A 7,066-nucleotide genomic window follows, 5' to 3' on the forward strand; every position below is an offset into this window, starting at 1 on the left:
GTTTCTCTTCTAGCAACTAGCAACTGCCTTATCTAGGGCTGGGACTTAGGGCCCATCTCTCCTCTTCATTTTGGAATTTTGTCTGGCCTAACCACATGCTGGTAGTCTTGGTGTTGCTTTAACTGCCATTAATTCATGTGTAACTTCCCTGCTGTGTCCAGAAAACATTGCTTCCTTGAAGTCATCCATCTCTTATGGCTCTTTCAATCTTTCTGCCTCCTCTTCCCTAAGGTTCTGGAGGTTTGGGTGGAGGTGATTGTGACATAGATAAGGTTGAACATTTGGCAGTAACTTATTCTCTACACCAAGATCAGATATGGGTCTCAGAGGTAATTACCATCTACTGCAAAAAGGTTAAGCCAATGTTCTCTCGACTGGAGTGGAAAATTTGAGAAAGAAGGAACCATATCTTTTATCTTTTCTTTTTCCTTTGAGGGCCTTACTTTTGGAAAGTGCTCTCTATCTGTCTCAGAGTATAGGTCACAGGCCTGGGAGCCCGAGAAACCTGTGGTTGAGCTGCTGATTATCTGCTCTGAGTGCAGACATTAAATCACTCGGAACATCAGTTTCTATCGCAGTGAAGTAGGTGGAAATTAGAGTAGTAAGAAGCTGTCTTTACTACTTGCTAATGCTTCTGTGCCGATGAAAGTAGACTGAGCGATCTGATCCTCTCTGCAGAAACAATGATCTGCAACTCCTCTCTCCCTGTGTCTATTCCTGATGTCACCTTTGTCATTCATCAGCTGTCCCCAAAGTTCCGTTCTGGCCTCCCTTCCTTGTATTCCCCCACCTTCAGCTTCATCTGCTTCCCTGTAGAATTGGAAGGTAGTCTGGGAGATGGATATTCATCCACATAGCACTAGGGATGCTGATATGAGGAGATGTCCTTACCTGTGGAACTTCCTTCGAGTAATGCAGAGAACGCCAGGGTTGCAGCTCCTATGAGATGTCACCCATGCTAGGTTGCATGCTCTAGGTGATGCAGCTGCTTTTGAGTCATCCACATTCCTGCAAGTAACTCTTCATCCATATACAGTAATAACTCCAATAAACGTATTGGTTCAGAAAGTTAGACATTGGTGGTGTTGCTACCTTGGTCTGATGTCAGTTCCTTGTATGGTGTGAATAGACATTTGTTCATCTTTCTTCAAGAATAGTGTCATACAATGGGTAGGCACCACAGAGACCCCAAATTGAAAGAGGCTGGATCTGGTACTATATCTGACACCTAGGCTGGCTAGCTGTAGTCCTTTTGGAAGCAAGAGACTGTGTCAGTGGCCAGATAGAGTGAGGGTACTATATCAGGAGGAAGACCCACTTCTCCTTCAAGCGAAGGGCAGCTGTGCGATAGAGAAGTGGACACTGACAACAAAGAGGATTTCAATGTAGCCTCTTGGAGTTGGACATCATGTGGACAAAGCCACTCCTGCTGTACAGGTCCCATGAGAAGGCCGTGGGCTGGACACACTTCATTTCTAGCATTGCTAGAGGAAGATAGCTCACGTGCTGTCCCTGGCAAGTTAGGAGAATCCACAAGCGCTAAGGCCAAGACACCCTATCCAGTTTCCCTATTTTATAAATAAGGAAACTGGGGTTGCAGAGGCAGGAAGTGACTGTTTTTGGTTTGCACAGATGGTCTGGGACACAAAAACCTGTGCTCATCCTCTCTGCTGCTTCCCAGCTACACTCTGGATTTCTAAAGTACTTGGGTGCGTACTTCTGTTGACTGTCAAAAAAGTGGTTATGGGACACTACATAGTCATTGTTGCAATCCACTTTGTTTGCTAAGTTTTTGCTCAAACTGCTGGGTTAACATGTAGTATCTTTCTTTTCTTTTCTTTTCTTTTCTTTTCTTTTCTTTTCTTTTCTTTTTTTAACCTGTAGAATCTTAATGAAGTGCTCCGATCTATCTTGTCACATATTTACTCAGAGAAGTTCAGTTTAAATAGTTTAAGAAAGCATCCATGAGTGGAATACCCCTCAGCAAAACCAGGAATGAAAAACTAATAATGTAATTATAAGGATGAGTTTAAAAATGCTGGAAAAAAGTCAGCTAGAATATATATTAAATTACTCAACATAAAATGCAAATAAACATAGTAGGAAGCTGTTTGTTTCATTCCCTGCCGCTTAGCCATGAAATAATCACACAGAAACTGTATTAATTAAATCACTGCTTGATCCATTAGCTCTAGCTTCTTCTTGACTAACTCTTAAACCTTAATTTAACCCATTTCCATTAATCTGTGTATTGTCATGTGGCAATGGCTTGCCATGTAAAGTTCCATTTGGCTCTGGTGGGGCTACATGGCTTCTCTTTGACTCCACCCTTCTTTCTCCCAGCATTCAGTTTAGTTTTCCCCCACCTAGATAAGTTCTGCCCTGCTATAGGCCCAAAGCAGTTTCTTTGGTAATCACAGCAGTTCATGGTAATCACAGCATACAGAGGGAAATCCCATATCAAATAAACCCAAGGTGACAAAATAGATTGATAGTGTCTTGGAGACAGGGAAAGGTGCAGACATGGACTTTCAAAGATGCTGGAAAACTTTGAGGAATGATGGATGTGCATACTTTCCCGATTGTGCCAATGGCTTCACAGGAGCATGGTTTTGTCAAGTTTTCTCTATCAATAAATCATAAGAATTGTACTTTATTAGATATCAATAATACTAAATAATGATGATGTAAACAGTGATGATAAATTAATACAAGGACCCCATGTCATAAGATTTAACTTTGCAGTAAAAAATATGGCAGAATACTTGGTCTCTCTCTGTCTCTGTCTCTCTCTGTCTCTGTCTCTCTGTCTCGGTCTCTCTGTCTCTCTCTCATACACACACATCCACATATACACACGTCCATACACAATCCACACATACTGGTCCCTGTAGCCATGGTTGTATTAGATGAAGTTTTAATTATGACCACTGCTTTCTAAACCTGGCCTAAAATTCTAGTCTATGTGTGAAAAAATAAACCGTTTTGTGGAAATATAGGATACGTAAGCCAGAGAATTGAAGTGATTGAAGTGATGAACACATTATCCAAAATGATGATGCTCATCCATCCGCCCAATCAAGGAAGGATGAGTGGATTTCAAGGGAGGACAAAAGAGAGACAAACTTCCCTGGAAAGAAAGTAGGACAAAGTTGTGTTCTGAGAGCATTTAGCAATTCTGAGTTTTTCAATGGAAGATTCCAGCTCTAGGCCATAATTCCGCTGTACTTTCTGGCCCAGATTTCATGATGTCCAGTGATTTCCACTTCTTGATTGACCAAATGTCCTTCTGGTTCTTGTGTTTAAGACATCATGAAAACTCTGGCTTCCTTTTGTCTTTTGATTGGAGAGGAAACCCCTCTGGTATAAATGAATCTCGGAGGTTATAGGTGGTTTCCATCAATGGAGAATGAAGAATCACCTACTGAGTGCTGGTCAGAACAGTGGTGGTCCACAGGTGAAGGAGGCCAATTGACCATGTAGTTGTTTAAGGCTAAACATGAAGAGAATGCCTTCGATATTATTTCATGACATCAAACCCCATCTGGATCAACTAATCTCCAAGGTGGTCAAGGATAACTATTTCATAGCAACTTAAATGCAGAGTACAGTCATAATTTTATGCCCAAAGTCACTTAGAGTCAGTGCCTACTTGTAAACCCAAACCTCCTTCTCACCTGAAGAATACCTCTCTACTTCCTAATATATCTTGCAGGTGGGAGGATGGAGTCTGCTGGGCATCCCCGAGTGTTTAACTGATGGTAACAGCCACTTAGCACACAGCCTGGCTTCTTCTGATGGCAAACGTCTTACTCAGTGCAGCTTGGTATCTCTGTTTCTGTATGTCTTCAGTTGGGTTACTTCTGCTTTCATTCATTTTTGTCTTGTCTCATTCTACAGCTACCATCAAGTACTCCCAATGTATTTAATTCTATGACTCTCTTTATACCTACCCATTTATCTGATCCCTCAATAAGAATGGCTCTAAGTGGTTCAGGAACACCACCAGCTAGTAACCATCCGAGCCACACAGTCTGTCAGATCTCAGAAGCCACCTCGACCCTCACCGTGCTCGACTGTCCTTTAGTAGATCATTTATTCTGCATCGCATCTCCCTAAATTCAGAGGGAAAAAATGAGTCCACAACCTCTTGGAAGTCTGGACTCTGCCTTTTTTCTTTGGAGACTTGCTCTTCTTTCTGTGAGGCAAAGATGAGTTCCCTCACTCAAGGACCGTACATTCTTAGAAGGAAGCTAGACTGTAAATTCCTACAAGGGTTCCTTCTGACAGGCAGCTGCTGTCATATAATTCACTCCTAAGCTTAATAGATGGATCCTCTGTGACCGGATTTCAGGGTCACTGCAGCTATTGTTTACCAATGAGAAAGGAAGAAATTGAATAAAGAAGCTGGCAAAGAAATATGCCACATACAGTACAAGCATGGGTTGCATTATTCTGGCAGGATGGTTTGGAAACTCCTGAAGGGTGATGAAAAGAGATTTAAAAACAGGCTGCAGGTGTGAGTCACAGGGTAAGTCCTGGTAGTCAGGCAACTGTCCAGAAGCTAGTGGGATTGGTGATTCACAATCAGAACTTATTGTTTGGACCACTGGCTTGGCCTATTCTAGTGAGGCTTCTCTACGACCATGACACTTGTGCATAGCCCAACACAGCAGACCACCATGGATTATTCTATGTTGCTTCCCCATGACACCAAGCAGAGCAGACCACCTTGGGCTTGTCTACTTCTCCTCTCAGCATGGGGACCCCACCTGGCATAGACCTACGTTGGTCTTGTGCATGATACCAAAGTCACTGTGAGTTCATATTTGTGTTGGTCTTTCTTGCTGTGTTTAGAGGGGCTTATTTCCTCGACGTCCTCCATCCCTCTGGTTCTTACACTCTTTCCACCTCCTCTTCTTCAGGGCTCCCTGAGCTCTATGGGGGAAAGATTTGATGGAGATTATCCCATTTAGAACTGAGTGTTCCAAAGTCTCTCTCTGAACATTGTCCAAAGCAATGACCTTGGGGGAAATATTCGCTGGGCCTCACTAAGACTGGAACAATTAAAGCATACTTCTATCCTCCCATCATCATATTGAACAACTTCTTTATACTGCACTTCTCTGTGTTCTGATCAGATATTCTGTCCATTATCTTCTCATTTTGCTTAAATGCATATATATGCTTAACTTATTAAAATTTGTAGACATAGCATCCTAGTAAATAAACATTTTAGCAGTTGATTTTCCAAAAACTGTAAATTAATATTAGCTTTGTGCCCTTGGGGGCAAGACCTGCCTTTATATATGAAGGGAAATATGATTGTAGGGATATATTAGAGGGAAGAAATAATTTTCAACTAGACGTGTACTTTTTCACTGTGAGCCAGCTTCTTCAATGCTAGGTTCCAAACAAGACTTTCTCCACTAGCTAATAGTTAACTAAGGTTATTGTAACAAAAGGAAATGAGACAACAAAGACAATTTACACAGCATTTAAAAAGATCTGTGGTCTAAGTTGGCCCAAGCTAATGATTTTATTTAATTATTTCATTAACAGTTACCAAAAATATTAGTATGATTCTGGATGGTTAAGATGAGAAATGTCTTCCATAGTCCTAGGCCCTTGAGTATTTGGTCCCCAGTTGTTGGCACTGTTTGAGGAAGCTTAAGAGGTGTGATCTTAATAGAGGAATTGTGTCACTGGAGGTGGGCTTTGAGAGCTTAAAGAATCATACTGTTTCCTATCCTCTCTCTCTCTCTCTCTCTCTCTCTCTCTCTCTCTCTCTCTCTCTCTCTTTCTCTCTCTCTCTCTCTCTTTCCCTCTTCCCCTCTCCCCTGCTTTGTGTGTAAGCACAATTCAATGTGTGAGCTTGGCTTCTTCTTCTCCAGCTGCCCTGCCTGCCTGCTCCCCTCTGGCACGATTTCTCCACCCTCTTACCCCTCTGAAAGTATAAGAGCAAGTAAACTCTCTCTTCTTTAAGTTGCCTTGGTCATGACGTTTTATGACCAGCAATATAAAAATAACTAATGCACCTTCCCTTGTATTTACAAAGGACTTGGAAGAATACTTTCGCAGATAGGAATGTTCACATGTGATATAAACGCTGGAGGTTGCACAGATAAGTAATGCAAATGCTAGATTTTTAATCAAAGCATAGTAATGTTAGACAAGATATCCATGTCAGGGTAAGAGAGATAGCTCGTGGCTAAGATCACTTTGCTGTTCTTCCAGAGAACTGAAATTTAGTACCTATCCCCTACAATCAAGTGGCTTGCAACCATTTGTAACTCTAGATACAAGCAAGGACTCTAACTCTCTCTCTTAGACTCCAGAGTCATCCCCAACACACACACACACGCACACATACACACAAATTAAAAAGCAATAAAATAAACGTTAAACACCCTTATGTTCACAAAAGCAAATAAAAGTCTGAACTCAGTTGGGCTTTCTAAATTTCAAGGACACCTAAAAACAATTGTAGGGCTGTTTGGAGACACAAATCCTTTGCTTTCTTAGATCATAAACTTGAAAAGCACTGAAAGTCTCCTAAGCTGTTCTAGAGTTACTAATAAGAGTTGGGGATGACTAATCCAGTAGAATAAAGCCAAGACCGTGGCAGTGAATTTATCTTGAAACTGACCTTTTTAAGATCTTTTCTCTTCATCACAACATCAGCATAAACAGCAGGCAGCCGCTGTTAATTAGGAGTTGCTGTAACAAGAACTTTCCTCAGCAAAGATAGATAACGCTACTCCAGTGTGGACGTGCTGTCTCTGCTCAGGCACCCACACACAGCTACCTTCTTACAGAAATATGTCCTTACACCACACAGGGGATATTCTCTGTGATTTCCATGTTATTATCTGTCCTTGCTGGGAGCGTAAGCACTTTGTGTCTAAACTGGAACACACACGTGAATATACACGGTTAACTGGTATTAACAGGGCAAGGTCTTTCTTGCTTTTTTTCAATATCTAGTTTCCTGAGAACAACTGGACAAATTTGAAACAAGGGCCTCGATGTACAAAAAAGTTTTTAGTGAATTAAAAGACATTTT

This window comes from Chionomys nivalis, chromosome 8 (assembly GCF_950005125.1).
Source record: "Chionomys nivalis chromosome 8, mChiNiv1.1, whole genome shotgun sequence".
In the NCBI taxonomy this organism is placed as follows: domain Eukaryota; kingdom Metazoa; phylum Chordata; class Mammalia; order Rodentia; family Cricetidae; genus Chionomys; species Chionomys nivalis.